Raw genomic sequence first — 11,727 nt, 5'->3', positions numbered from 1 at the left:
AAATCTCATATTAATTACCCATTGTTTATCTAATGTTCACCTACGTTTTGTGTGCTTTTTATTACACCCATTTATGATGGAAGATGTTGAGAAATCCTAATAACTACGCAAAAGTTCTCCTTGTACGAAAAATATGGTTGCATTTCTCCTACCAAATGTAATAAATGTACATGAATTGAATTACATATACCTAAACTTTGAATAACATATTTAACTACTAATTTTTTTTAGGTGAAATTGAGTGTTTATTTAAAATTTATCTCGAGAAATAGGATTAAAGCAATATTGTATTCTCTTTCTATGTTTTGGAGATATTTTGACTCAGGTGATTTTGATATTATATAAATAACCTTCCCTCTAAATCTTTCTTATATATGAATTTAAAACTTATTAGCACACTATACTACTTGCAGTGGCAGATCCAAAATTTGAACTTGATAATTTTAATTCCTAACCTATATTCTATTCTTTTCTTCCAACTATAGGTAATAGTCTGCTATGTTCTTTACTTGTATTCTCCTTGTATCATATGCGTCGTAAGTTTGAAGACAAAAAACAAAGAGCATGTTTGAAGTGCAAGAAATATCTATGCATGTCAATAAAATAGAAAAGAAAAGTGAGCATTACACAGTAAAACTAAAGAAGCCTAAAATTGGAACATAAAACACATATCTACAAGGCTAATTTTACTAGACACTATTACTATCTTTGGGCAGATATTGAGGTTTCCCAATATCAATCTTTCTAAAGACCATAATACCAAAAGAGGGTTCAGATTGTTGTTGAAAAATGAAGAAATGCCTACAACTTATTAAACTCTTATCACAAGAACTGAAGGAGGCTGCTGTGGTTCTCAGCAAATATTGAAAGCATTTACCTGAAGAATGGAACTTTTAAGTACAGAAAAACTTCAAGAAGAAATGGCTTTTATCGTAGTCCTCAACTTGTGTAAAGGGCAGCCCTATGCACAAAGTGTCTCCCGTTCACGCAGGGTCCCGGGAAGGGCCGTACTCCAAGGGGTGTGATGTAGACAACCTAACCTAATGCAAGCATTAGTGGCTACCCTAACCCTAGTCCTCAACCTGTGTATTGAAAACAAAACTTGGGAATGCAGCAGTGACGTCCCTGTAAGATGATGGATCACACACAATAAATCAATTCTATGTGAAGGTTTTCACTGATCAAGAAGATGCAAAGCTTGGTAGGAAAACTATTTTCCTTTTAACCTTTATTTCTTCTGTCCCAAAACCAAATAGAGAAGATTTTTCTTTTTGTGGTTTTTAGTTTATCCTTCATTACCGATCCTTTAATTTTCACTTCCTTCCCCCTCACGTTCTTCCTTAATCAACAAACCAAGGTTGAGGCGGAGAAAAATGGAAAGAATAAAGAAGGGAAAGCTGAAAAGGAAGACTATATTCAGTATTCAGAACTAATATGTGGGAGCCTGCAGTTGGTAGAATTAGCAAAGTAAATAAAAGAGAAGGAAAATACAAGTGGCATACTTCAAATAAGGAAGTGTCATGTTCTTCAGCAGTGATGGGTGTCTAATTGCGAAGTCTTTCCAGTCTTTTTTATTGATCTTACCATCCCTATCGGCATCAGCATCAACAAATGTCTGTCAAAAGAATGGGGACACAAAAGTTATAATATGCAGACATGGCTTTAACAAAATGACCTTCAGTTGGACAAACTCATATTCTATCAATAATTTCCTCCAGTGGTTCTTCCGACAGCTTAATACCAGATTCCTTCAAAATTGCAATCAGCATTTGCTTAAGCTAGATAAGAAGTTGTTCCAGTAAGTTCTTCGATATAAGGAATAACAATGCAGATACAATTTTCGTAAACAGAACAGATCAAAGAGATTACAAGGATAGGCTGAGCTATATTGGTCAAATTGAATGAGTAAAAAAATGAATAATTCTGCGTAATCAGGCCTAAGGAAGATAAAATGCCCAGTCTGTTCAATCACCATAAACCTGAAGGCTAAGGACTTATTGCAAAAAAATTAATGTGTTCAGTAAAGAAGCAGATGTTACCGAAACGCAAGGATTCAACAAGTTATCACCGTACCAAATAGGGATTTGATCACATCAAAAGGGAGTTTAACAGGTCCAAACAAACTTTTAAAATAAACTAGAGTATATGTCATGCAATCGAGAAGTTGTCTTCATGACTTCTTATTTGTTGTTATATAATTCTCCATTTGAAGTCTCATCCTTTACATGTATCAGCTCTAAAAAAAAATTAAATTAGTTGAGTTTGATGAATTACGGGAGATGATTTTTTCTTATCCTTTGTTGGGGCTCTCTCCGCCTAAGTTGCTGGGACTCGGGTGCGGGTGTCCGATACGGGTGCGGATTTAGAGGTCAGATCCTTCATAATTTAAAATTTAAGATTCGGGGGTATGGATCCAAGTATGGATACGGATGCGGGGATTCGGCTAAAAATAATTGAAAAATCTAAAAATAGAGTTATACAAATATATCTAAATTATGAGACATTACGTGAAAAACTTACAAGGTATTTTAAGAAGGAAAAATTATATTGATCAAGAGGAGAATCGGAGAAGGAGATAAACGGAAAAAGACTAACATAGAAATTTCTATATACAAGATATTCCATTTTCTTTAATTTTACCCTAACTTTTGTTTTGATTTCAAAAATCATTATATCGATCCTAACTTTTTCTGACGATTTTGGTCAAAATACCCAAAATCGGTTGACCCGATCCGGTACGGATCCCACATCCACACCCATACTCACGTCGTGTTGACATGGGTGCGGCATCGAAAATGAAGAGTCCAAGCAACTTCCGCTTCTTTCCCTCTTTGCTTCCTTCTTTCTAGGGGTGGCAAATGGGATGTTTGGACTGTATTTGGGCTAATCAAGATGGACGGACTCATTAAATGGGTCATTGCCCAATCCTGCCGAAAGTTCACTTGGGTTAAGATGGACTGGGTCAAGATGGGCTAAACAATGGGTTGTAACACAACCCGCCCAAATTGATACAATAAAATAAGTACTTTCTTTTTATGAGGTAGAAAAAGTATTTTCTTTTTCACAAAATAAGTACTTTCTTTTTATGTTATAGAAAAAGTATTTCTTTTGTTTCATTAAAAAGAGTATTTTCTTTTCATGATGTAGAAAAGACATTTTCTTTTTCATAAAATGAGTACTTTCTTTTCCTTCTGTAGAAAAGTATTTTCTTTTAATGTTGTAGATAGAGTATTTTCTTTTTCATTCCAACAAAATGAAAATTTTCTTTTTATGATATAGAAAAAGTATTTTCTTTCATTTCAATAAAATAAGCACTTTCTTTTCATGATGTAAAAAACGTATTTTCTTTTTCATAAAATGAGTACTTTGTTTTCATGTTGTAAAAAAAATATTTTTTTTTGTTTCAACAAAAAGAGTACTTTCTTTTCATGATATAGAAAAAATTAAAAAATATTTTTCAGAACATGGGTCAAGGTAGAGCTCTAAGATTGAGAGTTTCCATGAGTCAATGTTGGGCATCATCATGAGTCCATTTGGGCTGATGATTTTTGATGGGTTAACTTGGGCTAGCCCAAAACAACCCATTTTCAAAATCCTTCTAGCCCAAACCCATTAAAACTTGGCCGGGTTGGACGGGTCAAATGAGTTTGGGTTAGTTTTGCCACCCCTACTTCTTTCCAATAACTAAGCGCACAGAATAGTCTCTGGGATAATTGTGATAAAAAGAAGTTCAAAAAAATAGTTTCTGGGACATATTCACATCCGTCTCCAAGTCCTAACTGTATCTCGGGAGAACTTCTTCCTAAATCTTGGTTCTGCATCACCTAAGTCAATGTACTATTATCACATTATTGACAAAAAATAAGTAAAAAGTTAAGTTAACATACAAAGTGTGTTAGTTATCAGTTAGTGATAGGGGAAAATACATAAGTTGCTCCCTGAACTTGTAAAGAAAAGTGAGCTTTCATCTCAACCTTTACGGGTGTCGTTTTTCCATCCTATACTTGTTCATACTGAATTTAATTCCTCCTCAAATATATATAACCAATCTTGTGGAGAGTAGTGTTTTACACGCTCTGCCACGCCAAAACTATGTCAGAGTATTTTTCCTTTTTAATGTCCCCCTCCCCAGAGGCGTACCCGGGATTTGAGCATTACGGGGGCACTATTATATTAAGCGTACCAAATTACTGGCCAATGGCGGATCTATAATTTTCGTTAAGGGGTTTCCAAATATATAAAAGTAAACATATCAGAAAATTAATGGGAGTCAATACATAGTATAAATACATATAATTATGATAAATTATCAGCAAAATACAAACTTTAATTTTATTAAATATCATTACTTATATACGTAAATACCATATTGTTACCAAGTGGACAACAAAGTTATCCCATGACCAAAATCCATTTGTAAGAAATGAATATTATTATACTACACACTTTATTAATAAAAACAGTTCCAATGTTCAAGTTATAATAAGATTTTAATGCTTACTACTTTGTTAATAAAAACAGTTCCAATGTTCAAGTTATAATAAGATTTTAAGGCTTACTACTTAACCTAACTACTATGGGAACAAGTATTAATTAAATTAAACAAGTTTAAAATTTCACCCTAGTCCTATAAAAGATATCCTAATTCGAAGTTCTGCTTTTATACTAATTTCCAAACACAATTTTGTTTGAAGACAAACACTTCACTGAAAGAATATTTCAAATTAACATTAGCACTCAATTTTCAAATGCCTACTAGCTACGACATTAATTTGGCGTTCTCTTTTAACTCCGCTCTTTGCAGAAAGCAAAAGTTCGATAGCAGATTATTTTGCTAAGTTAATATCTTCAAAAGAAAAAAAAACTTATTAAGGGTATGTTTCAGCTGAAGAAGAGTCTCAAACTGAGTCACCGTCGCTGATTCGCATAGTCAGAGTTCAGCAAATGCAGAAAAAGGTTAAAACAATTAATTGAAAAAGAATATTTGTTTTTAAGTAGAAGGGGTGAGCGAGGGGTTTTTAAAAAGGTTAAAAATTTAGGTTGAGTATTGGTACAAGCATTAAAGAAATCAGAAAAGATAAAATAAAAAAGTAGTAGATTAGTACTAAGTAAACAATCGTTGAATTAAAAAAGATAAAGGGAAGGAGTGAAGAAGGGGTGAGCGAGGGATTTTTAAAAAGGTTAAAAATTTAGGTTGAGTATTGGTACACGCATTAAAGAAATCAGAAAAGATAAAATAAAAAAAATAGTAGATTAGTATACTAAGTAACAATCGTTGAATTAAAAAGATAAAGGGAAGGAGTGAAGTTTTGAACCTGGATCCATCAACTAACTGAAGCACTTGAGCAGGCTACAAAACCAGCGCTTCTGTCAGGCTTTTATTACTTAAGGGGGCCAAATAAATTATTTGAGGGGTCCCCAGTGTATATACAAATGTGCATAATATATTTTTTCAGTATTTTTGCCGAGGCTAACGGGTTCCGGTGACCCCCCTACCTCCAAGGTAGGTCCGCCTCTGCCCCTCCCCCCCCCCTTTTAAACAAATTGTTCTCTCCCCCTACCCTACGACACATATAGTCGCGGTTGCTGCCATCTCCATTTTTCCCAGCAAGCCAAGAAGAAAAACCTATAAAATGATCAAATAGTGTTGTTATTTGAGTTTGAATTGAAGTATAGTTAATTAAATTGTTGGACCACCATAGCAGGCCCCAAAATTCCTTTCCACCAACAAAACACAACTTCCACCATAGACAGACCCAGCAAAAGGACCCAACAGAACAACGCTCATTTTTATTCCTTTTTTCTCCCTGTTATGGTTAATATTCAGTAGCAGTATGAATTAAGAAAATATTTTTTATAGAGTTGATTAGCTTTTGATTTTATAGAAAAGACATTAAAGAGGGTCACTTGGTGATAGAAGAAGAAATGATGGAGAGAGTGACAGGAGAAATTTGGAGAAGAAGCAAAGTAAAAGAAGAAGAGTACTAAAAAGTTACCAAAAAGAGAGAGGAGGGAGCCAAGAAAGTCTGACAAATTGGACAATTAAGCTTGTTTTAAGGCTTTTTGTCATTTTACGCGCTTTGAATAGAGTAACTTCACTTGATGTACCACATCATCATTTAAGTGGGAATTAAATTCAATATGAACAAGTATAGTATGGAAAAACGACACCCGTAAAGGTTTAGATGGAAACTCACTTTTCGGGACAAGTTTAGGGAGACAACTTAAGTATTTTCCCTTACTGATAGAGTAGAAATATAAGAGTAAGGTTGTTAAGAAGGCATATGGTAGCATTCTGTCTTTGGAGTTATAAGATTTTACTCACTTCTTCTCGCTCTATGAAACCGGTTTGTCGTAGATCATACAGTTTAAAAGCATCTGCAAAAGAAACACTTGAGTAGCGAGGTACACACATCAATTGACCTGAAATTTCTGAATCCAAAGAATGCCTTTGACCCCCTTACAGTCTATTTTGTCTTCAATTGGAGCATATGGATGGAAGACATCAAGTGCATGGATTAATTCCTCAAACTCAATCACTCCATTTTTCTTTTCATCGAAAAGATAAAAAATCTGCAGAAAGTAGAAAAAAAGGAATTTTATCATTAGATAAACTGAAGAGGATTCTAGACAATGGAATATGCTCTTATTTTCTGGTAAATAGCATATGGCAAAGTTGACACTAGCCAGATTCTTTTGACAACTTCTTTCCTCATTTTAAACTTTGTTCAATTTATTCTTCAACCATAACAAGAAGAGTGTTTTTAGCATTGCATCATAAGATGCAACAAATAAAAGAACCACTAAGAAAAACAACAAGATATAAATTGATTAACTTTCCTTTAAGTATTTGCAGTGTGATGAACTTGGAGAAAAACAAATGAAATTACTAGGTTGATAAGAGTACCTATTTAGATACAGATTTAGGAACTGGTTCTAGTTCCATACAAGGGAAAACAGAAGGATCATGAGAAGCCATTTTTCTCATTCTGCAACATTTTTATATGACTTAAGGTGCTTTTTCCTGCTGAAGCATAAAGTACAAATGCAATGGCATATAGGAAATTTAACTCCATCGAAAAACCAGTTATGTTATATGCGATCATTGTTATTAGCTAACAGAGACATAGATGACTATTTCTTTGTTTTCTACTTCAATGTTTGCTAATCAGTAATCAGTATACTTTTCAAGACATAATATGAGATGAAGTAAGAAATATAAAATGTTAGAGCACTTACCCTGTCCAAGAAAAGGTCTCCCCATGTGGAGTTTGGAATAATGCCAGCTGAAGCTCTTCCTACCATTTAAAGAAAAAATTGTTATAATCACATCTTCGAATTACTTCACGCAGAACAGCTAAAATCGAAGAGAAAAAAAAAAAGGCACTCCAAGATTTTACAATTTGCAATATCTATATTTTCATCTGATAAAGGGGATAGAAATTCCCAATTATAGTACAAATCTGAAGATTGATGTCCCCAACTTACACATAAAATGAAAAACAAAACAAAGAGAGGAAAGTTGGAGCACAAATAGCCCGGACACTACCATTGTAAAAAATAAATTGGAGAGCAAATGGTGTCACTATTATCTTTGGTCCAGCTAATGTGAAACTAAAAGGGTAAGAGACTATACATGGAAAATGAAGTTAAAGGTTGAGAAAGATGTGGTTGAAAGTACTTCAGAAACATAAATGGCACAGCACGTATTTCTCTTCTTCTTCCCTTTTCTGCTTTTGATATGCCCCTAGACAACAAACTCAAACCCCTAATTGACAACTTCTCTAATTCTAAAAGTTCCTCCTGGTAGACCTACTCGTCGAAATCGAAAGGTTTGCCCAGCAACAAAATAGAGGTTGAATAATATCAATTATAAGCTGTCAACTACTGATTATAAGAGCACAACCGAAAAATACTGCTTACCTTATGTATTAAATCATCATCAATGATTGAACTACTCAACTTCTTAAACATTTCATACAATGCTTCCACTTCATTTACTGTAACTGGAAATCAAAATTCATAAAATTTCAAACTTTCACTTTCCAAAACAGTATCGAATTATGTAACTACATCACCCATAAATAGTTGCATAGCCCTTTAGCCACCTAATTTAGCATGATATGAGATGTCTTAGAAGTTCTCGATATTTTCTAGAGAAATGTATATATATGTGTGTGTGTGTGTGTGTTATACAAAACATATGGAGTACATATTTTTATACACTTTTTGGCTAGTGAATGCAATTAGTTTCCGTCAACCTGCCAATTTTGTATTTTGCCCTATTTTCTAGTGTCATAAAAACCTAGTAAGCTAAAAGACTCCTAGAAAGCAGTATGACAGTAAATTAAACAAAATCGTCAGTTAACCCTACAAAAAAAAAAAAAAAATTGTCCATGTTCTAACAATTTAATTCTTTTTTAAATGAATTGGCCACAGAATTTAACAGAAATAATAAAGTTGGAGATAAGTAAATGTGAATAAATTTACATCGAGATCCGTTAGCAAGTCGAGCGAAGTCCCTGTAATCATACCGCAACCTCTTGGGACGGTGCAAGTGCTGCTGACATCCGAAGCAACCAGATGAAGCATAGATTAAAGCTTCAATAATTGCAATTATGGGGGAAAATGCTGCACAGATTTTCTCCGAAAATGTCAACGAGCTCGAACTCTGCATACCCACCAAAATTGTATAAAAAATATTGAAGACACAGTAGATTAATACCAGAATCAGTGAAAATTTCGTGGATTACTAGAGAGTCCATTATTATGTATTGCAATATTCCTGCAGAAGTTGCTCCACCAGATGAGCTGAACCTTCAGCTATTTTTATGTAAAGAGAAAAACAGAGGGGTGTTCGGAATGCTTACCAAGTACTTTCCATCTTTTCTTACCGGTCACCATACGAGCATTTGCAATTACAGGTTTGAAGTTTGAACAATACTTGAATGAAATTGGAAAAAACAAAATGAGTATTTAAAGTTGATGTTGAAACTTTTGAGTATTTGGATATAAATTTGTAAACAAAAGCCTTATTTAACTTGAAATACTGTTCAAATTTAAAATTACAAATAAGCACTTTTAAACTTTAGAAAACTTTAAAATTACAAATAAGCACTTTTAAACTTTAGAAAACTTAAAATTCCTTGTCTTATTAATCAGTATTCCCTCCGGTCCACTTTAATTAATTTTTTGACCTTTTTTTTGTGGTCCATAATATTTAATTTTTTCAAATATTAAAAAAGAGTTAACTTCTTTTTTTCAAAGTAGAAATTAATTTCTTTTTTTTTTTAAGTTACCATTGGAATAAAGAGCCTAAGAGTATTTGTTATATTTTCAGTGAACAAATTAAAATTAATATGATCATTTTTATTATTAATTAATTATAAAAGATGGATTTATTAATATATATAAAATAATCAAAAAATTAATTAAAATGAACGGAAGATAGTGATTAACTACATTAAATAGTCAATTATTGATGCTTAAGAATCTTCTATCAACAATGATTGGCCAATTCCACGACAAATAAGTTAAGTGGCGTTTACCATCCTCTTAGTACACTAAAGTGTGTGAACTTAAAATGTTAAATGCATGTCATATTTTGACACTTTAAATGTGTAAAGTCGTATACATTTGTTGTAGTATATTATGATATTCTTTAATTAATTTTAGGTAAAGAACCATGTCATACCCCTATGACATGAGAATTGTCATAGGAATTTATTATGATGCTAGTGATACTAGTGCATTTATTCGAGCTTCATTATTTAACCCCCAAAAATAATTTTTAAAGTCAAAGCAATTAAATAAAATAATTCAGGTTTCTAACAACCGATTTACTTCACGTTTTCAAATATATTGATGCGAAAAAGGAATAATAATAATAAAGAAATAAATTGAGAGAATAAAGGAAATAAAATATTATTGATTATTGCAGCCTTTTTCCAGAAGGAAAGAGATAATCTTCTGATAACAAAGAATAATACGAGAATTCTATGATTGACAATATGACTTAGTGAAATTTCCGATGGGGATATAAGTTATGGAAGAGGGGTTTAAATAGTACTATTACTCGTAGCTGTTTGCCTTGTTTAGCGCCTGCATGTTACTATCATTTATTGTATTAATTACCAGTTACATGATTGATTTGTAACAGTTGAGATAATGGAAGCGAATCGCGTGTATTGAATCTTTCTATATTAGTAGCTATTAATGACTATAATCATCAGTCCCGTGACTATTCTCTTATGTTCAACCCCAAAAGTAATAGGCACAATATATATATATATATATATATATATATATATATATATATATATATATATATATATATATATAGAGCAACCCCGAGGGTGTTGTTTATATCTTTTGAACATGTTATTCTTTTTTGTCGCAATAACTCACATGACAGCTGTCATCATCATATAAATCCACGTGGCAAGTTTATTTTCCACTATACAGATAGTTCCCCCCACTTTCTGAATATTCGGGAAGTGGAGAGTTATTTATGGCAGAAATATTTTGCCAACTCTTCCCAAGATCATTATGACGTGATGCAAAAGTGAAGAGACATGCACTCCTTTCATTTAATGCTTGAGACACGTGTCTTGTTGGTTCAGAAGTTTGCAGCGGCTTTTCAAGCACAGACATCTCTGTCAATTTGAGATGACAGTTTCATAATGACGGTCTATGATGGCGTATCTTTTCCTTATAAATATAAAACTTTACATTCTCAAAATTCTCCTTCTTCTTTCTTTCGCCTTCGTCGTCTTCCTCAAACCCTTTCTATAATTCTTCACTCTTGCTTTCAACCTCTCTTTCTTGTTTTCAATGGCTTCCAAATCTTCAACCTCTACTGCTTCTCCTCTTCATGCTATTATAGTCGATGATCTTCCCTCTATGATGGCTCCGATTAGGAATAGAAGAGGTAGTGGAATTCTTTGTAGCCTTGGCTCTATATCAAACATAAATACTTCCTCTTCTACCCGGGGATGTTCTTTAAAATCAACTTTTTCTTCTAGAACTAAGGCAATTACTACTCCTAGATCTTCTTCTAAAGGCAAAGACAAAGGCATATGTGAACCTTTGGCAGATTCTCTAGTTTCTAAGATTGTTCCTCAAGAGTTTTTTTTTGCTAATTCTGTTGTACGGAACAATGACGTGAACAAGAGAGAAGGTCGTAATGAATATGTTAATCTTTTGTACATCTCTTATCAAACCTGGTCGTGTTCCTCTTATTCACAGAGAATGTCAATGGAGATCTGATCTACCCATTGTGACTCCTGGGGAAAACGATCGAATAACCACCTACCATGAAAGTTATTCTTTCGTTTACACTTATTCTTTTACCCTTAGATTTGAGCCAGCAATATACCTGCTGATCATTGAATTTTGCCGATACTTCAACGTATGCCTTGGCCAAATATGCCCGATAGTTTGGAGTGAAGTGGCGTGTTTATGCTACTTGTCAAATTTAATTTTTGCTCATTTTACTTTTCAACACCTTCTTCACTTATATTCTCCCAAGCTCTTTTGCGTCGGTATATTTACCATCGCGGCAAGGAGTAAAAGAGTTGTTGTTGGTCCCGAGGATGTTACGACCCAATTCTCACCATAAGTTGTGATGGCGCCCAACACTGCCGTTAGTCAAGCCAACAATGAACCACCGACATAGTTATCCATTCTTAAAACTTTTAACATGAAAATTTCATTAAGTAAGTGGAA

General features: G+C 33.4%; 1 pseudogene; it reads right to left on the bottom strand.

Annotated features, from left to right (window-relative positions):
- Positions 1-565: 565 nt before the first annotated feature.
- On the bottom strand, positions 566-8,992 carry LOC104097832 (calcineurin B-like protein 10; annotated as a pseudogene).
- Positions 8,993-11,727: the final 2,735 nt, after the last annotated feature.

This window comes from Nicotiana tomentosiformis, chromosome 12, assembly GCF_000390325.3.
Source record: "Nicotiana tomentosiformis chromosome 12, ASM39032v3, whole genome shotgun sequence".
Taxonomy (NCBI): domain Eukaryota; kingdom Viridiplantae; phylum Streptophyta; class Magnoliopsida; order Solanales; family Solanaceae; genus Nicotiana; species Nicotiana tomentosiformis.
Note: the sequence above shows the minus strand (reverse complement) of the source record. Positions and strands in the feature narration are given on the sequence as shown.